At 38.0% G+C, this 21,165-nt stretch overlaps 7 non-coding genes across 7 annotated transcripts; all 7 read left to right on the forward strand.

The window, feature by feature from the left end:
- The first annotated feature begins 241 nt into the window (after positions 1-241).
- TRNAK-UUU (transfer RNA lysine (anticodon UUU)) lies at positions 242-314 on the forward strand. The gene has a single exon. It is a non-coding gene; the product is annotated as a tRNA-Lys (tRNA).
- Positions 315-2,344: 2,030 nt separating this feature from the next.
- Positions 2,345-2,417, forward strand: TRNAK-UUU (transfer RNA lysine (anticodon UUU)). Its single transcript has one exon. It is a non-coding gene; the product is annotated as a tRNA-Lys (tRNA).
- Positions 2,418-4,446: 2,029 nt separating this feature from the next.
- Positions 4,447-4,519, forward strand: TRNAK-UUU (transfer RNA lysine (anticodon UUU)). Its single transcript has one exon. It is a non-coding gene; the product is annotated as a tRNA-Lys (tRNA).
- Positions 4,520-6,548: 2,029 nt separating this feature from the next.
- Positions 6,549-6,621, forward strand: TRNAK-UUU (transfer RNA lysine (anticodon UUU)). Its single transcript has one exon. It is a non-coding gene; the product is annotated as a tRNA-Lys (tRNA).
- Positions 6,622-9,700: 3,079 nt separating this feature from the next.
- TRNAK-UUU (transfer RNA lysine (anticodon UUU)) lies at positions 9,701-9,773 on the forward strand. The gene has a single exon. It is a non-coding gene; the product is annotated as a tRNA-Lys (tRNA).
- Positions 9,774-14,957: 5,184 nt separating this feature from the next.
- On the forward strand, positions 14,958-15,030 carry TRNAK-UUU (transfer RNA lysine (anticodon UUU)). Its single transcript has one exon. It is a non-coding gene; the product is annotated as a tRNA-Lys (tRNA).
- A 971-nt stretch (positions 15,031-16,001) lies between these two features.
- Positions 16,002-16,074, forward strand: TRNAK-UUU (transfer RNA lysine (anticodon UUU)). The gene has a single exon. It is a non-coding gene; the product is annotated as a tRNA-Lys (tRNA).
- Positions 16,075-21,165: the final 5,091 nt, after the last annotated feature.

The following is a 21,165-nucleotide window of genomic DNA, read 5'->3' on the forward strand; positions in this document are numbered from 1 at the left end:
TTTAACTGTCCAAATCTGATAGCCTTTCACTGGGCTGAATACTCATCACTCCTCTTCCCCTGTTTCCTATACATAGAGTATAAAAAGAGATGTAACCTGACACCTCATTATGCTGGCAGACTATGTGCTGGCTTTGGTTTTGGGTATGTACACACATATGAAAAAAATCAACATATCTGAAGATACATTTAGATGAATCAGAAGCAAATCTTGAAAAATGTGCTAAAAGTGCTTAGAAGGAGCCTGGATAGCTCAGTCGGTAGAGCATCAGACTTTTAATCTGAGGGTCCAGGGTTCAAGTCCCTGTTCAGGCATTAAGCTTTTAAATCTCAACAGATCACTTTGTATTGTTTAAATCTCAGCTTGTGCTGGAAGATTAGTTGCATGCTTAATGCACTTGTTTGACATGAGAAATAAAATGCTCTTTTACACTAGAGAAAAAAACAAAAAACATGTCTTTGAATATGTCCAAATTCACGACAAATCATTGATTATGTGCTTGGTTTTGGCTTTGAACAGTCATATTGGATGATAATTTTTCTGAGTATACTTAAATATGGACAGAGACATTTTTTTTGAAAATGTTGCAAAAGTGCACTTAGAAAGAACCTGGATAGCTCAGTCTGTAAAGCACCCGTCTTTTAATCTGAGGGTCCATTATTTACGTCATTGTTCAGTTTTGAGGCTTTTTAACCTAGACCTATCATTTAGCTTTGTTTAAATCATACCTAGCTTTTCAGAAATAAATGTCATGTGGATATGAGGATTAACACTACCTTGGCAATTTTATGACTTGTTTTCGGCATTTTTCCATCTGTAGACTCTATGTCTAACTTTCAAAACTCTTTAAGCTGATGTGTGGAAACTAGCAGCTATGATGTCTCCCATAAAAAACACACAGAATCAGAGTGATTCCTACTTTTTTTTCTTTGCAGCACATTTAGCAGTACCAATATGAAAGTCAAAATTAATCAATACTGAGCTGTGTGAATGTGAATTCAGCTTTGGAGTAAACTAAATCAACCGCTTGATGATGCAACTTCAACTGCCTTTAACTGCCCAAATCTGATAGCCTTTCAATGGGCTGAATACTCATCACTCCTCTTCCCCTGTTTCCTATACATAGAGTATAAAAAGAGATGTAACCTGACACCTCATTATGCTGGCAGACTATGTGCTGGCTTTGGTTTTGGGTATGTACACACACATGAAAAAAATCAACATATCTGAAGATACATTTAGATGAATCGGAAATAAATCTTGAAAAATGTGCTAAGTTTGTTCAGAAGGAGCTTGATGCTCTACCAGTCGGTAGAGCATCAGACTTTTAATCTGAGGGTCCAGGGTTCAAGTCCCTTTTCAGGCGTTAAGCTTTTAAATCTCAACAGATCACTTTGTATTGTTTAAATCTCAGCTTGTGCTTGAAGATTAGTTGCATGCTTAATGCACTTGTTTGACATGAGAAATAAAATGCTCATTTACACTAGAGAAAAAAAACAAAAAACATGTCTTTGAATAAGTCCAAATTCACGACAAATCATTGATTATGTGCTTGGTTTTGGATTTGAACAGTCATATTGGATGATAATTTTTCTGAGTAAACTTAAATATGGACAGAGACATTTTTTTCGAAAATGTTGCAAAAGTGCACTTAGAAAGAACCTGGATAGTTCAGTCTGTAAATCACCCGTCTTTTAATCTGAGGGTCCATTATTTACGTCATTGTTCAGTTTTGAGGCTTTTTAACCTAGACCTATCATTTAGCTTTGTTTAAATCATACCTAGCTTTTCAGAAATAAATGTCATGTGGATATGAGGATTAACACTACTTTGGCAATTTTATGACTTGTTTTCGGCATATTTCCCTCTGTAGACTCTATGTCTCACTTTCTATACTCTTTAAGCTGATGGGTGGAAACTAGCAGCTATGATGTCTACCATAAAAAACACACAGAATCAGAGTGATTCCTACTTTTTTTTCTTTGCAGCACATTTAGCAGTACCAATATGAAAGTCAAAATTAATCAATACTGAGCTTTGTGAATGTGAATTCAGCTTTGGAGTAAACTAAATCAACCGCTTGATGATGCAACTTCACCTGCCTTTAACTGCCCAAATCTGATAGCCTTTCACTGGGCTGAATACTCATCACTCCTCTTCCCCTGTTTCCTATACATAGAGTATAAAAAGAGATGTAACCTGACACCTCATTATGCTGGCAGACTATGTGCTGGCTTTGGTTTTGGGTATGTACACACATATGAAAAAAATCAACATATCTGAAGATACATTTAGATGAATCAGAAGCAAATCTTGAAAAATGTGCTAAAATTGCTCAGAAGGAGCCTTGATAGCTCAGTTGGTAGAGCATCAGACTTTTAATCTGAGGGTCCAGGGTTTAAGTCCCTGTTCAGGCATTAAACTTTCAAATCTCAACAGATCACTTTGTATTGTTTAAATCTCAGCTTGTGCTTGAAGATTAGTTGCATGCTTAATGCACTTGTTTGACATGAGAAATAAAATGCTCTTTTACACTAGAGAAAAAAACAAAAAACATGTCTTTGAATATGTCCAAATTCACGACAAATCATTGATTATGTGCTTGGTTTTGGCCTTGAACAGTCATATTGGATGATAATTTTTCTGAGTATACTTAAATATGGACAGAGACATTTTTTTTGAAAATGTTGCAAAAGTGCACTTAGAAAGAACCTGGATAGCTCAGTCTGTAAAGCACCCGTCTTTTAATCTGAGGGTCCATTATTTACGTCATTGTTCAGTTTTGAGGCTTTTTAACCTAGACCTATCATTTAGCTTTGTTTAAATCATACCTAGCTTTTCAGAAATAAATGTCATGTGGATATGAGGATTAACACTACTTTGGCAATTTTATGACTTGTTTTCGGCATTTTTCCCTCTGTAGACTCTATGTCTAACTTTCAAAACTCTTTAAGCTGATGTGTGGAAACTAGCAGCTATGATGTCTCCCATAAAAAACACACAGAATCAGAGTGATTCCTACTTTTTTTTCTTTGCAGCACATTTAGCAGTACCAATATGAAAGTCAAAATTAATCAATACTGAGCTGTGTGAATGTGAATTCAGCTTTGGAGTAAACTAAATCAACCGCTTGATGATGCAACTTCACCTGCCTTTAACTGCCCAAATCTGATAGCCTTTCAATGGGCTGAATACTCATCACTCCTCTTCCCCTGTTTCCTATACATAGAGTATAAAAAGAGATGTAACCTGACACCTCATTATGCTGGCAGACTATGTGCTGGCTTTGGTTTTGGGTATGTACACACACATGAAAAAAATCAACATATCTGAAGATACATTTAGATGAATCGGAAGTAAATCTTGAAAAATGTGCTAAGTTTGTTCAGAAGGAGCTTGATGCTCTACCAGTCGGTAGAGCATCAGACTTTTAATCTGAGGGTCCAGGGTTCAAGTCCCTTTTCAGGCGTTAAGCTTTTAAATCTCAACAGATCACTTTGTATTGTTTAAATCTCAGCTTGTGCTTGAAGATTAGTTGCATGCTTAATGCACTTGTTTGACATGAGAAATAAAATGCTCATTTACACTAGAGAAAAAAACAAAAAACATGTCTTTGAATATGTCCAAATTCACGACAAATCATTGATTATGTGCTTGGTTTTGGCTTTGAACAGTCATATTGGATGATAATTTTTCTGAGTAAACTTAAATATGGACAGAGACATTTTTTTCGAAAATGTTGCAAAAGTGCACTTAGAAAGAACCTGGATAGCTCAGTCTGTAAATCACCCGTCTTTTAATCTGAAGGTCCATTATTTACGTCATTGTTCAGTTTTGAGGCTTTTTAACCTAGACCTATCATTTAGCTTTGTTTAAATCATACCTAGCTTTTCAGAAATAAATGTCATGTGGATATGAGGATTAACACTACTTTGGCAATTTTATGACTTGTTTTCGGCATATTTCCCTCTGTAGACTCTATGTCTCACTTTCTCTACTCTTTAAGCTGATGGGTGGAAACTAGCAGCTATGATGTCTACCATAAAAAACACACAGAATCAGAGTGATTCCTACTTTTTTTTCTTTGCAGCACATTTAGCAGTACCAATATGAAAGTCAAAATTAATCAATACTGAGCTTTGTGAATGTGAATTCAGCTTTGGAGTAAACTAAATCAACCGCTTGATGATGCAACTTCACCTGCCTTTAACTGCCCAAATCTGATAGCCTTTCACTGGGCTGAATACTCATCACTCCTCTTCCCCTGTTTCCTATACATAGAGTATAAAAAGAGATGTAACCTGACACCTCATTATGCTGGCAGACTATGTGCTGGCTTTGGTTTTGGGTATGTACACACATATGAAAAAAATCAACATATCTGAAGATACATTTAGATGAATCAGAAGCAAATCTTGAAAAATGTGCTAAAATTGCTCAGAAGGAGCCTGGATAGCTCAGTCGGTAGAGCATCAGACTTTTAATCTGAGGGTCCAGGGTTTAAGTCCCTGTTCAGGCATTAAACTTTCAAATCTCAACAGATCACTTTGTATTGTTTAAATCTCAGCTTGTGCTTGAAGATTAGTTGCATGCTTAATGCACTTGTTTGACATGAGAAATAAAATGCTCTTTTACACTAGAGAAAAAAACAAAAAACATGTCTTTGAATATGTCCAAATTCACGACAAATCATTGATTATGTGCTTGGTTTTGGCCTTGAACAGTCATATTGGATGATAATTTTTCTGAGTATACTTAAATATGGACAGAGACATTTTTTTTGAAAATGTTGCAAAAGTGCACTTAGAAAGAACCTGGATAGCTCAGTCTGTAAAGCACCCGTCTTTTAATCTGAGGGTCCATTATTTACGTCATTGTTCAGTTTTGAGGCTTTTTAACCTAGACCTATCATTTAGCTTTGTTTAAATCATACCTAGCTTTTCAGAAATAAATGTCATGTGGATATGAGGATTAACACTACTTTGGCAATTTTATGACTTGTTTTCGGCATTTTTCCCTCTGTAGACTCTATGTCTAACTTTCAAAACTCTTTAAGCTGATGTGTGGAAACTAGCAGCTATGATGTCTCCCATAAAAAACACACAGAATCAGAGTGATTCCTACTTTTTTTTCTTTGCAGCACATTTAGCAGTACCAATATGAAAGTCAAAATTAATCAATACTGAGCTGTGTGAATGTGAATTCAGCTTTGGAGTAAACTAAATCAACCGCTTGATGATGCAACTTCACCTGCCTTTAACTGCCCAAATCTGATAGCCTTTCAATGGGCTGAATACTCATCACTCCTCTTCCCCTGTTTCCTATACATAGAGTATAAAAAGAGATGTAACCTGACACCTCATTATGCTGGCAGACTATGTGCTGGCTTTGGTTTTGGGTATGTACACACACATGAAAAAAATCAACATATCTGAAGATACATTTAGATGAATCGGAAGTAAATCTTGAAAAATGTGCTAAGTTTGTTCAGAAGGAGCTTGATGCTCTACCAGTCGGTAGAGCATCAGACTTTTAATCTGAGGGTCCAGGGTTCAAGTCCCTTTTCAGGCGTTAAGCTTTTAAATCTCAACAGATCACTTTGTATTGTTTAAATCTCAGCTTGTGCTTGAAGATTAGTTGCATGCTTAATGCACTTGTTTGACATGAGAAATAAAATGCTCATTTACACTAGAGAAAAAAACAAAAAACATGTCTTTGAATATGTCCAAATTCACGACAAATCATTGATTATGTGCTTGGTTTTGGCTTTGAACAGTCATATTGGATGATAATTTTTCTGAGTAAACTTAAATATGGACAGAGACATTTTTTTCGAAAATGTTGCAAAAGTGCACTTAGAAAGAACCTGGATAGCTCAGTCTGTAAATCACCCGTCTTTTAATCTGAAGGTCCATTATTTACGTCATTGTTCAATTTTGAGGCTTTTTAACCTAGACCTATCATTTAGCTTTGTTTAAATCATACCTAGCTTTTCAGAAATAAATGTCATGTGGATATGAGGATTAACACTACTTTGGCAATTTTATGACTTGTTTTCGGCATATTTCCCTCTGTAGACTCTATGTCTCACTTTCTCTACTCTTTAAGCTGATGGGTGGAAACTAGCAGCTATGATGTCTACCATAAAAAACACACAGAATCAGAGTGATTCCTACTTTTTTTTCTTTGCAGCACATTTAGCAGTACCAATATGAAAGTCAAAATTAATCAATACTGAGCTGTGTGAATGTGAATTCAGCTTTGGAGTAAACTAAATCAACCGCTTGATGATGCAACTTCACCTGCCTTTAACTGCCCAAATCTGATAGCCTTTCACTGGGCTGAATACTCATCACTCCTCTTCCCCTGTTTCCTATACATAGAGTATAAAAAGAGATGTAACCTGACACCTCATTATGCTGGCAGACTATGTGCTGGCTTTGGTTTTGGGTATGTACACACATATGAAAAAAATCAACATATCTGAAGATACATTTAGATGAATCAGAAGCAAATCTTGAAAAATATGCTAAAACTGCTCAGAAGGAGCCTGGATAGCTCAGTCGGTAGAGCATCAGACTTTTAATCTGAGGGTCCAGGGTTCAAGTCCCTGTTCAGGCATTAAACTTTCAAATCTCAACAGATCACTTTGTATTGTTTAAATCTCAGCTTGTGCTTGAAGATTAGTTGCATGCTTAATGCACTTGTTTGACATGAGAAATAAAATGCTCTTTTACACTAGAGAAAAAAACAAAAAACATGTCATTGAATATGTCCAAATTCACGACAAATCATTGATTATGTGCTTGGTTTTGGCTTTGAACAGTCATATTGGATCATAATTTTTCTGAGTATACTTAAATATGGACAGAGACATTTTTTTCGAAAATGTTGCAAAAGTGCACTTAGAAAGAACCTGGATAGCTCAGTCTGTAAAGCACCCGTCTTTTAATCTGAGGGTCCATTATTTACGTCATTGTTCAGTTTTGAGGCTTTTTAACCTAGACCTATCATTTAGCTTTGTTTAAATCATACCTAGCTTTTCAGAAATAAATGTCATGTGGATATGAGGATTAACACTACTTTGGCAATTTTATGACTTGTTTTCGGCATATTTCCCTCTGTAGACTCTATGTCTCACTTTCAAAACTCTTTAAGCTGATGTGTGGAAACTAGCAGCTATGATGTCTCCCATAAAAAACACACAGAATCAGAGTGATTCCTAATTTTTTTTCTTTGCAGCACATTTAGCAGTACCAATATGAAAGTCAAAATTAATCAATACTGAGCTGTGTGAATGTGAATTCAGCTTTGGAGTAAACTAAATCAACCGCTTGATGATGCAACTTCACCTGCCTTTAACTGCCCAAATCTGATAGCCTTTCACTGGGCTGAATACTCATCACTCCTCTTCCCCTGTTTCCTATACATAGAATATAAAAAGAGATGTAACCTGACACCTCATTATGCTGGCAGACTATGTGCTGGCTTTGGTTTTGGGTATGTACACACATATGAAAAAAATCAACATATCTGAAGATACATTTAGATGAATCAGAAGCAAATCTTGAAAAATGTGCTAAAATTGCTCGGAAGGTTCCTGGATAACTCAGTCGATAAAGCATCAGACCTTTAATCTGAGGGTCCAGGGTTCAAGTCCCTGTTAAGGCATTAAGCTTTTAAATCTCAACAGATCACTTTGTATTTTTTAAATCTCAGCTTGTGCTTGAAGATTAGTTGCATGCTTAATGCACTTGTTTGACATGAGAAATAAAATGCTCTTTTACACTAGAGAAAAAAACAAAAAACATGTCTTTGAATATGTCCAAATTCACGACAAATCATTGATTATGTGCTTGGTTTTGGCCTTGAACAGTCATATTGGATGATAATTTTTCTGAGTATACTTAAATATGGACAGAGACATTTTTTTTGAAAATGTTGCAAAAGTGCACTTAGAAAGAACCTGGATAGCTCAGTCTGTAAAGCACCCGTCTTTTAATCTGAGGGTCCATTATTTACGTCATTGTTCAGTTTTGAGGCTTTTTAACCTAGACCTATCATTTAGCTTTGTTTAAATCATACCTAGCTTTTCAGAAATAAATGTCATGTGGATATGAGGATTAACACTACTTTGGCAATTTTATGACTTGTTTTCGGCATTTTTCCCTCTGTAGACTCTATGTCTAACTTTCAAAACTCTTTAAGCTGATGTGTGGAAACTAGCAGCTATGATGTCTCCCATAAAAAACACACAGAATCAGAGTGATTCCTACTTTTTTTTCTTTGCAGCACATTTAGCAGTACCAATATGAAAGTCAAAATTAATCAATACTGAGCTGTGTGAATGTGAATTCAGCTTTGGAGTAAACTAAATCAACCGCTTGATGATGCAACTTCACCTGCCTTTAACTGCCCAAATCTGATAGCCTTTCAATGGGCTGAATACTCATCACTCCTCTTCCCCTGTTTCCTATACATAGAGTATAAAAAGAGATGTAACCTGACACCTCATTATGCTGGCAGACTATGTGCTGGCTTTGGTTTTGGGTATGTACACACACATGAAAAAAATCAACATATCTGAAGATACATTTAGATGAATCGGAAGTAAATCTTGAAAAATGTGCTAAGTTTGTTCAGAAGGAGCTTGATGCTCTACCAGTCGGTAGAGCATCAGACTTTTAATCTGAGGGTCCAGGGTTCAAGTCCCTTTTCAGGCGTTAAGCTTTTAAATCTCAACAGATCACTTTGTATTGTTTAAATCTCAGCTTGTGCTTGAAGATTAGTTGCATGCTTAATGCACTTGTTTGACATGAGAAATAAAATGCTCATTTACACTAGAGAAAAAAACAAAAAACATGTCTTTGAATATGTCCAAATTCACGACAAATCATTGATTATGTGCTTGGTTTTGGCTTTGAACAGTCATATTGGATGATAATTTTTCTGAGTAAACTTAAATATGGACAGAGACATTTTTTTCGAAAATGTTGCAAAAGTGCACTTAGAAAGAACCTGGATAGCTCAGTCTGTAAATCACCCGTCTTTTAATCTGAAGGTCCATTATTTACGTCATTGTTCAGTTTTGAGGCTTTTTAACCTAGACCTATCATTTAGCTTTGTTTAAATCATACCTAGCTTTTCAGAAATAAATGTCATGTGGATATGAGGATTAACACTACTTTGGCAATTTTATGACTTGTTTTCGGCATATTTCCCTCTGTAGACTCTATGTCTCACTTTCTCTACTCTTTAAGCTGATGGGTGGAAACTAGCAGCTATGATGTCTACCATAAAAAACACACAGAATCAGAGTGATTCCTACTTTTTTTTCTTTGCAGCACATTTAGCAGTACCAATATGAAAGTCAAAATTAATCAATACTGAGCTGTGTGAATGTGAATTCAGCTTTGGAGTAAACTAAATCAACCGCTTGATGATGCAACTTCACCTGCCTTTAACTGCCCAAATCTGATAGCCTTTCACTGGGCTGAATACTCATCACTCCTCTTCCCCTGTTTCCTATACATAGAGTATAAAAAGAGATGTAACCTGACACCTCATTATGCTGGCAGACTATGTGCTGGCTTTGGTTTTGGGTATGTACACACATATGAAAAAAATCAACATATCTGAAGATACATTTAGATGAATCAGAAGCAAATCTTGAAAAATGTGCTAAAACTGCTCAGAAGGAGCCTGGATAGCTCAGTCGGTAGAGCATCAGACTTTTAATCTGAGGGTCCAGGGTTCAAGTCCCTGTTCAGGCATTAAACTTTCAAATCTCAACAGATCACTTTGTATTGTTTAAATCTCAGCTTGTGCTTGAAGATTAGTTGCATGCTTAATGCACTTCTTTGACATGAGAAATAAAATGCTCTTTTACACTAGAGAAAAAAACAAAAAACATGTCATTGAATATGTCCAAATTCACGACAAATCATTGATTATGTGCTTGGTTTTGGCTTTGAACAGTCATATTGGATCATAATTTTTCTGAGTATACTTAAATATGGACAGAGACATTTTTTTCGAAAATGTTGCAAAAGTGCACTTAGAAAGAACCTGGATAGCTCAGTCTGTAAAGCACCCGTCTTTTAATCTGAGGGTCCATTATTTACGTCATTGTTCAGTTTTGAGGCTTTTTAACCTAGACCTATCATTTAGCTTTGTTTAAATCATACCTAGCTTTTCAGAAATAAATGTCATGTGGATATGAGGATTAACACTACTTTGGCAATTTTATGACTTGTTTTCGGCATATTTCCCTCTGTAGACTCTATGTCTCACTTTCAAAACTCTTTAAGCTGATGTGTGGAAACTAGCAGCTATGATGTCTCCCATAAAAAACACACAGAATCAGAGTGATTCCTAATTTTTTTTCTTTGCAGCACATTTAGCAGTACCAATATGAAAGTCAAAATTAATCAATACTGAGCTGTGTGAATGTGAATTCAGCTTTGGAGTAAACTAAATCAACCGCTTGATGATGCAACTTCACCTGCCTTTAACTGCCCAAATCTGATAGCCTTTCACTGGGCTGAATACTCATCACTCCTCTTCCCCTGTTTCCTATACATAGAATATAAAAAGAGATGTAACCTGACACCTCATTATGCTGGCAGACTATGTGCTGGCTTTGGTTTTGGGTATGTACACACATATGAAAAAAATCAACATATCTGAAGATACATTTAGATGAATCAGAAGCAAATCTTGAAAAATGTGCTAAAATTGCTCAGAAGGTTCCTGGATAACTCAGTCGATAAAGCATCAGACCTTTAATCTGAGGGTCCAGGGTTCAAGTCCCTGTTAAGGCATTAAGCTTTTAAATCTCAACAGATCACTTTGTATTTTTTAAATCTCAGCTTGTGCTTGAAGATTAGTTGCATGCTTAATGCACTTGTTTGACATGAGAAATAAAATGCTCTTTTACACTAGAGAAAAAAACAAAAAACATGTCTTTGAATATGTCCAAATTCACGACAAATCATTGATTATATGCTTGGTTTTGGCTTTGAACAGTCATATTGGATGATAATTTTTCTGAGTAAACTTAAATATGGACAGAGACATTTTTTTCGAAAAATGTTGCAAAAGTGCACTTAGAAAGAACCTGGATAGCTCAGTCTGTAAAGCACCCGTCTTTTAATCTGAGGGTCCATTATTTATGTCATTGTTCAGTTTTGAGGCTTTTTAACCTAGACCTATCATTTAGCTTTGTTTAAATCATACCTAGCTTTTCAGAAATAAATGTCATGTGGATATGAGGATTAACACTACTTTGGCAATTTTATGACTTGTTTTCAGCATTTTTCACTCTGTACACTCTATGTCTAACTTTCAAAACTCTTTAAGCTGATGTGTGGAAACTAGCAGCTATGATGTCTCCCATAAAAAACACACAGAATCAGAGTGATTCCTACTTTTTTTTCTTTGCAGCACATTTAGCAGTACCAATATGAAAGTCAAAATTAATCAATACTGAGCTGTGTGAATGTGAATTCAGCTTTGGAGTAAACTAAATCAACCGCTTGATGATGCAACTTCACCTGCCTTTAACTGCCCAAATCTGATAGCCTTTCACTGGGCTGAATACTCATCACTCCTCTTCCCCTGTTTCCTATACATAGAGTATAAAAAGAGATGTAACCTGACACCTCATTATGCTGGCAGACTATGTGCTGGCTTTGGTTTTGGGTATGTACACACACATGAAAAAAATCAACATATCTGAAGATACATTTAGATGAATCGGTAGTAAATCTTGAAAAATGTGCTAAGTTTGTTCAGAAGGAGCTTGATGCTCTACCAGTCGGTAGAGCATCAGAATTTTAATCTGAGGGTCCAGGGTTCAAGTCCCTTTTCAGGCGTTAAGCTTTTAAATCTCAACAGATCACTTTGTATTGTTTAAATCTCAGCTTGTGCTTGAAGATTAGTTGCATGCTTAATGCACTTGTTTGACATGAGAAATAAAATGCTCTTTTACACTAGAGAAAAAAACAAAAAACATGTCTTTGAATATGTCCAAATTCACGACAAATCATTGATTATGTGCTTGGTTTTGGCTTTGAACAGTCATATTGGATGATAATTTTTCTGAGTATACTTAAATATGGACAGAGGCATTTTTTTCGAAAATGTTGCAAAAGTGCACTTAGAAAGAACCTGGATAGCTCAGTCTGTAAAGCACCCATCTTTTAATCTGAGGGTCCATTATTTACGTCATTGTTCAGTTTTGAGGCTTTTTAACCTAGACCTATCATTTAGCTTTGTTTAAATCATGCCTAGCTTTTCAGAAATAAATGTCATGTGGATATGAGGATTAACTCTACTTTGGCAATTTTATGACTTGTTTTCGGCATTTTTCCCTCTGTAGACTCTATGTCTAACTTTCAAAACTCTTTAAGCTGATGTGTGGAAACTAGCAGCTATGATGTCTCCCATAAAAAACACACATAATCAGAGTGATTCCTACTTTTTTTTCTTTGCAGCACATTTAGCAGTACCAATATGAAAGTCAAAATTAATCAATACTGAGCTGTGTGAATGTGAATTCAGCTTTGGAGTAAACTAAATCAACCGCTTGATGATGCAACTTCACCTGCCTTTAACTGCCCAAATCTGATAGCCTTTCACTGGGCTGAATACTCATCACTCCTCTTCCCCTGTTTCCTATACATAGAGTATAAAAAGAGATGTAACCTGACACCTCATTATGCTGGCAGACTATGTGCTGGCTTTGGTTTTGGGTATGTACACACACATGAAAAAAATCAACATATCTGAAGATACATTTAGATGAATCGGAAGTAAATCTTGAAAAATGTGCTAAGTTTGTTCAGAAGGAGCTTGATGCTCTACCAGTCGGTAGAGCATCAGACTTTTAATCTGAGGGTCCAGGGTTCAAGTCCCTGTTCAGGCGTTAAGCTTTTAAATCTCAACAGATCACTTTGTATTGTTTAAATCTCAGCTTGTGCTTGAAGATTAGTTGCATGCTTAATGCACTTGTTTGACATGAGAAATAAAATGCTCTTTTACACTAGAGAAAAAAACAAAAAACATGTCTTTGAATATGTCCAAATTCACGACAAATCATTGATTATGTGCTTGGTTTTGGCTTTGAACAGTCATATTGGATGATAATTTTTCTGAGTATACTTAAATATGGACAGAGGCATTTTTTTCGAAAATGTTGCAAAAGTGCACTTAGAAAGAACCTGGATAGCTCAGTCTGTAAAGCACCCATCTTTTAATCTGAGGGTCCATTATTTACGTCATTGTTCAGTTTTGAGGCTTTTTAACCTAGACCTATCATTTAGCTTTGTTTAAATCATGCCTAGCTTTTCAGAAATAAATGTCATGTGGATATGAGGATTAACTCTACTTTGGCAATTTTATGACTTGTTTTCGGCATTTTTCCCTCTGTAGACTCTATGTCTAACTTTCAAAACTCTTTAAGCTGATGTGTGGAAACTAGCAGCTATGATGTCTCCCATAAAAAACACACATAATCAGAGTGATTCCTACTTTTTTTTCTTTGCAGCACATTTAGCAGTACCAATATGAAAGTCAAAATTAATCAATACTGAGCTGTGTGAATGTGAATTCAGCTTTGGAGTAAACTAAATCAACCGCTTGATGATGCAACTTCACCTGCCTTTAACTGCCCAAATCTGATAGCCTTTCACTGGGCTGAATACTCATCACTCCTCTTCCCCTGTTTCCTATACATAGAGTATAAAAAGAGATGTAACCTGACACCTCATTATGCTGGCAGACTATGTGCTGGCTTTGGTTTTGGGTATGTACACACACATGAAAAAAATCAACATATCTGAAGATACATTTAGATGAATCGGAAGTAAATCTTGAAAAATGTGCTAAGTTTGTTCAGAAGGAGCTTGATGCTCTACCAGTCGGTAGAGCATCAGACTTTTAATCTGAGGGTCCAGGGTTCAAGTCCCTGTTCAGGCGTTAAGCTTTTAAATCTCAACAGATCACTTTGTATTGTTCAAATCTCAGCTTGTGCTTGAAGATTAGTTGCATGCTTAATGCACTTTTTTGACATGAGAAATAAAATGCTCTTTTACACTAGAGAAAAAAACAAAAAACATGTCTTTGAATATGTTCAAATTCACAACAAATCATTGATTATGTGCTTGGTTTTGGCTTTGAACAGTCATATTGGATGATAATTTTTCTGAGTATACTTAAATATGGACAGAGACATTTTTTTTGAAAATGTTGCAAAATGCACTTAGAAAGAACTTGGATAGCTCAGTCTGTAAAGCACCCGTCTTTTAATCTGAGGGTCCATTATTTACGTCATTGTTCAGTTTTGAGGCTTTTTAACCTAGATCTATCATTTAGCTTTGTTTAAATCATACCTAGCTTTTCAGAAATAAATGTCATGTGGATATGAGGATTAACACTACTTTGGCAATTTTATGACTTGTTTTCTGCATTTTTCCCTCTGTAGACGCTATGTCTAACTTTTAATACTCTTTAAGCTGATGTGTGGAAACTAGCAGCTATGATGTCTCCCATAAAAAAACACACAGAATCAGAGTGATTCCTACTTTTTTTTCTTTGCAGCACATTTAGCAGTACCAATATGAAAGTCAAAATTAATCAATACTGAGCTGTGTGAATGTGAATTCAGCTTTGGAGTAAACTAAATCAACCGCTTGATTATGCAACTTCACCTGCCTTTAACTGCCCAAATCTGATAGCCTTTCACTGGGCTGAATACTCATCACTCCTCTTCCCCTGTTTCCTATACATAGAGTATAAAAAGAGATGTAACCTGACACCTCATTATGCTGGCAGACTATGTGCTGGCTTTGGTTTTGGGTATGTACACACATATGAAAAAAATCAACATATCTGAAGATACATTTGGATGAATCGGAAGTAAATCTTGAAAAATGTGCTAAGTTTGTTTAGGAGGAGCCTAGATAGCTCAGTCGGTAGAGCATCAGACTTTTAATCTGAGGGTTCTGGGTTCAAGTCCCTGTTCAGGCATTAAGGCTTTAAATCTCAACAGATCACTTTGTATTGTTTAAATCTCAGCTTGTGCTTGAAGATCAGTTGCATGCTTAATGCACTTGTTTGACATGAGAAATAAAATGCTCTTTTACACTAGAGAAAATAACATGTCTTTGAATATGTCCAAATTCACGACAAATCATTGATTATGTGCTTGGTTTTGGCTTTGAACAGTCATATTGGATGATAATGTTTCTGAGTATACTTAAATATGGACAGAGACATTTTTTTTGAAAATGTTGCCAAAGTGCACTTAGAAAGAACCTGGATAGCTCAGTCTGTAAAGCACCCGTCTTTTAATCTGAGGGTCCATTATTTACGTCATTGCTCAGTTTTGAGGCTTTTTAACCTAGACCTATCATTTAGCTTTGTTTAAATCATACCTAGCTTTTCAGAAATAAATGTCATGTGTATATGAGGATTAACACTACTTTGGCAATTTTATGACTTGTTTTCTGCATTTTTCCCTCTGTAGACTCTATGTCTAACTTTCAGTACTCTTTAAGCTGATGGATGGAAACTAGCAGCTATGATGTCTCCCATAAAAACACACACAGAATCAGAGTGATTCCTACTTTTTTTTCTTTGCAGCACATTTAGCAGTACCAATATGAAAGTCAAAATTAATCAATACTGAACTGTGTGAATGTGAATTCAGCTTTGGAGTAAACTAAATCAACCGCTTGATGATGCAACTTCACCTGCCTTTAACTGCCCAAATCTGATAGCCTTTCACTGGGCTGAATACTCATCATTCCTCTTCCCCTGTTTCCTATACATAGAGTATAAAAAGAGATGTAACCTGACACCTCATTATGCTGGCAGACTATGTGCTGGCTTTGGTTTTGGGTATGTACACACATATGAAAAAAATCAACATATCTGAAGATACATTTAGATGAATCGGAAGCAAATCTTGAAAAATGTGCTAAGTTTGTTCAGAAGGAGCCTGGATAGCTCAGTCGGTAGAGCATCAGACTTTTAATCTGAGGGTCCAGGGTTCAAGTCCCTGTTCAGGCGTTAAGCTTTTAAATCTCAACAGATCACTTTGTATTGTTTAAATCTCAGCTTGTGCTTGAAGATTAGTTGCATGCTTAATGCACTTGTTTGACATGAGAAATAAAATGCTCTTTTACACTAGAGAAAATAACATGTCTTTGAATATGTCCAAATTCACGACAAATCATTGATTATGTGCTTGGTTTTGGCTTTGAACAGTCATATTGGATGATAATGTTTCTGAGTATACTTAAATATGGACAGAGACATTTTTTTTTAAAATGTTGCAAAAGTGCACTTAGAAAGAACCTGGATAGCTCAGTCTGTAAAGCACCCGTCTTTTAATCTGAGGGTCCATTATTTACATCATTGCTCAGTTTTGAGCCTTTTTAACCTAGACCTATCATTTAGCTTTGTTTAAATCATACCTAGCTTTTCAGAAATAAATGTCATGTGGATATGAGGATTAACACTACTTTGGCAATTTTATGACTTGTTTTCTGCATTTTTCCCTCTGTAGACTCTATGTCTAACTTTCAGTACTCTTTAAGCTGATGGGTGGAAACTAGCAGCTATGATGTCTCCCATAAAAAACACACAGAATCAGAGTGATTCCTACTTTTTTTTCTTTGCAGCACATTTAGCAGTACCAATATGAAAGTCAAAATTAATCAATACTGAGCTGTGTGAATGTGAATTCAGCTTTGGAGTAAACTAAATCAACCGCTTGATGATGCAACTTCACCTGCCTTTAACTGCCCAAATCTGATAGCCGTTCACTGGGCTGAATACTCATCACTCTTCTTTAGAGATGAGCGTTGTTCTACTCGAACTGTTCGCCAATCTCAAATTCGAGCTGTTTTGGGCGGTGTTCGAGCCGGTCGGCGAACACGAACAATTTGAGAAAAATTCGGCTGTTCGAGGTTATGTTCGATAACTGTTCGTGCACCAAAATCATAACTGGATTTTTTCTCAGTAATGATGAAAATTAATGTTAATACGCAGTTTGAGTGTACAGCGGGGCGGGGGGAGGGGCAGGGGATGGATCTCTGCAGGAACAATGAAGATCTCCATTTTTTTTTCTCTTTCCCGCATTTGCAGTGGGGAGGTGCAATCTGTCAGCCTATCAGCAGCGCACACACGGAGCGAAGTGCTTTTTTTCACACAAGCAAGGGCATGTGTGATTGGCAGTGTATGTCACATGTCCTTGCCCTATAAGACCAAGCCATTTTCCCCGTCGCCACCATTTTCTCACTGCTGCAGCTGCGTGTTAGACGGCACCGCTGATGCTGTGTGCGCTATACCTTGTTAATTTCAAGCCAATTTTCGCACAAATATACAGATAGCTTGGGAGTAGGGAATAGTTGTGATTGCAGTCCTTTTAAGGACTAGGTTACAGCATTTCCTATGACTTTTATCAGGCAGGTCTGTGCTCTTAAATAGATAGATTGTGGGAGTAAAGACTAATTGTAATTGGAGTCCTTTTCAGGACTAGGTTACATCAGTTCCTATCAGTTTTTGCCAGGCAGGTCTGTGCCAGTGCTGTGCAAGTTTTTTTCACAGCATTTGGCTGAATCTAGCAAAGCTAATCCTTTTTGGCCTATTGCAGAGTGTGTTAGTCAGTGGAGTAGCCTATCTGTGTTGCAAGATATACCACCTGTGTATAAAATACCAATTTTTTTACTGCACCTAGTGAAGTAAAATCTTTTGGGCATAGCATCATTCTATTAGTCCATCTATACTGACCTCCATCAGGTTGCAAATTAAAAATAATTTTTTTCTGCATCTAGCTCTGAAAAAATATTTGGGCTTCTAGCAGTGTGTGGGACTTGGTCTATTAGTCCATCTATACTGACCTCCATCAGGTTGCAAATTAAAAATAATTTTTTTCTGCATCTAGCTCTGAAAAAATATTTGGGCTTCTAGCAGTGTGTGGGACTTGGTCTATTAGTCCATCTATACTGACCTCCATCAGGTTGCAAATTAAAAATAATTTTTTTCTGCATCTAGCTCTGAAAAAATATTTGGGCTTCTAGCAGTGTGTGGGACTTGGTCTATTAGTCCATCTATACTGACCTCCATCAGGTTGCAAATTAAAAATAATTTTTTTCTTCATTTATCTCTGAAAAAATATTTGGGCTTCTAGCAGCGTGTGGGACTTGTTCTATTAGTCCATCTATACTGACCTCCATCAGGTTGCAAATTAAAAATAATTTTTTTCTGCATCTAGCTCTGAAAAAATATTTGGGCTTCTAGCAGTGTGTGGGACTTGGTCTATTAGTCCATCTATACTGACCTCCATCAGGTTGCAAATTAAAAATAATTTTTTTCTTCATTTATCTCTGAAAAAATATTTGGGCTTCTAGCAGCGTGTGGGACTTGTTCTATTAGTCCATCTATACTGACCTCCATCAGGTTGCAAATTAAAAATAATTTTTTTCTGCATCTAGCTCTGAAAAAATATTTGGGCTTCTAGCAGTGTGTGGGACTTGGTCTATTAGTCCATCTATACTGACCTCCATCAGGTTGCAAATTAAAAATTATTTTTTTCTGCATCTAGCTCTGAAAAAATATTTGGGCTTCTAGCCAATAGTTTTGGCCTAATACCACAGTTTGGCCACTCAGCTCTGCTCGGTTACCATCCATTGTTTTTTTTTGTGCAAACAACTCCAGAGTTGTGAATTAGTTAACCACCAAAATGAGTGGAAAAAGGCCTGCTGCTGGTGGAAAGGGGAATAGGCGTGTTGGGAAGGGGAAAAAAGGTTGTGTCCGTGGGGTAGGTGCAGAAGAAAGACCATCTTCCAGCCAAACTAAAATGTCTACTTCTTTTAGCGGACAATGTGATAAGATCCCTTTCTTACGGCCACGCCAATCGCTACAAATTCCAGATGAGGCACAAAAACAGCAGGTGCTTCAACGGATATCAAGTGCTCCTTTAAGTGGGCTCTCCTCCACATCAACTTCAACATCACAAATACTCCAGTCCTCAAAGGTGTCACCCAAATCGCACTTGCTTCCTCACAGCTCCCAAATCTCCAGCTGCCCGTCTGAGTATGAGGTAGAACAGATGGTTGAGTCTGCAGAGCTGTTTACTCATACTATAGCCTGGGAATCAGAGGTCGACTCCAGCGCTTCTGTGAATCCAGACGAGGAAATGATCTGCACTGATGCCCAGAATCTTTATGAGTCGGATCCAGGACCAGACCCAGAAGGTTCTGACCATAATGTAGACCCTCATTCCCAAACTGTAACTCCTGTTGGTGGAGACAATGAGGAAGACGATGATAAGACTCAAATACCTGATTGGAGCGACAACTTTAGTTTTTTGTCAGGGCAGGAACAGGTTGGCTCTGAGGACGACGGGTGTGATAACGCACAGGGTGATGATGATGAGGTCGGAGATCCCACTTACTGTCAACCCACAGTCAGCCAAGAGATGAGGTCAGCAGAGGAGGTGGAGGAAGATGCTAGTGACGACGAGGTCAGGTTGCGCCTTCCTGGACAGAGACGTAGTACTGGAAGCACGTCAACAGCTGCATCCTCAAACACAACTCTGCCTCTCACCACAAGTCGTGGTGGCTCTTTAGGTCGCATGGGTGCTAAGCCTTGCATAGCCTGGGCATTTTTTCAGATCGATAAAGATGACCCAACTCGTGTTATCTGTAACATTTGTCAGCAAAAGCTAAGTAGAGGCCAAAAAATACATAGTTTGAGTACTTCATGCATGAACCGGCACATGGACATGAAGCATAAGTTGCAGTGGGAAGCTCAGTGTGCTACAATGCGGCCTAGCCGGCCGGGCCAATCACCGTCTGCCATATCTTGTGCATCCGTGGCCTCTTCATCCTCTGTGACTGGGGGGACAGCAGTCACACCTGTTTTGGGGCGCAGACCTGCCACCTCTTTACCCGCAACAGCCAGCGTGATTGGCAGGTCATCATTTTCTTTGGAGGTGGTAACACCAGCTGGTGTTGAGCGCTGTCCGACATCGATAGCACCACCTTTGGATCAAGGCAACCTAACATGTCCGCCTGCATCTTCCTCACAGACCGGCAGTTTGCCGGGGACACCCTTATCAACCCCGTCTAAGCACAATAGCCAGCCCTCGGTCCCTCAGATGTGGACAAGTAAAAGACCATTTCCTCCTAGCCATGAGAAAGCTAAGAGGTTGAATTTCACCATCTGCAAGCTCTTGGCTACAGAAATGCTGCCTTTCCGCCTGGTGGACACAGAGGATTTTCGAGACCTTATGTCCGTCGCAGTGCCCCAGTACCAGATGCCCAGTCGGCACTACTTCTCAAAGAAAGGTGTGCCTGCGCTCCACCAGCATGTCGCACACAACATCACCGCTTCTTTGAGAAACTCTGTGTGTGACAGGGTGCATTTCACCACAGACACTTGGACGAGTAGGCATGGACAGGGGCGTTACATGTCGCTGACTGGGCACTGGGTAACTATGGTGACAGCAGGACAAGGGGCTGCTGTCCAAGTCTTGCCGTCCCCACGAGTTGTGCGTCAATCCTCTTTATGTCAAAGTTCCTCCACTGCTTCTGCCTCCTCAACCTCCTCTCGGTCTTCCACCTGCACCCAAAGCCTGTCTGGTCATGCCACAAGCTTTCTAACTGCGCAGAAGGGATCCTGCACACCTCCTTACTATGCTGGCAGTAGGGCTCAACGTCATCAGGCGGTTTTTACATTGAAATGTCTGGGAAATGTGAGTCACACAGCTGAGGAGTTGTGGTCAGCTCTGGAGAACCAATTTCATGAATGGTTGTCTCCACTGGACCTGAAACCAGGGAAGGCCGTGTGCGACAATGCTGCAAACCTGGGTGCGGCCCTTCGCCGGGGCAATGTCACACACGTGCCTTGTATGGCTCACGTGTTGAACCTGGTTGTCCAGCAATTTTTAGCCCACTATCCCAGACTAGATGGCCTTCTGCAGAGGGCACGGTCGCTGTGTGCTCACTTCCGCCGTTCGCATCCCGCAGCTCAGCGACTTACATCTCTACAGAAGTCGTTGGGCCTGCCACTTCACCGGCTAAAATGCGATGTGCCTACCCGGTGGAATTCAACTCTGCACATGTTGCAGCGACTGTGGCAGCACCGACAAGC

Source organism: Phyllobates terribilis, unplaced genomic scaffold (assembly GCF_046119375.1).
Source record: "Phyllobates terribilis strain yellow unplaced genomic scaffold, ASM4611937v1 Scaffold_1__5_contigs__length_1240528914, whole genome shotgun sequence".
Lineage (NCBI taxonomy): Eukaryota > Metazoa > Chordata > Amphibia > Anura > Dendrobatidae > Phyllobates > Phyllobates terribilis.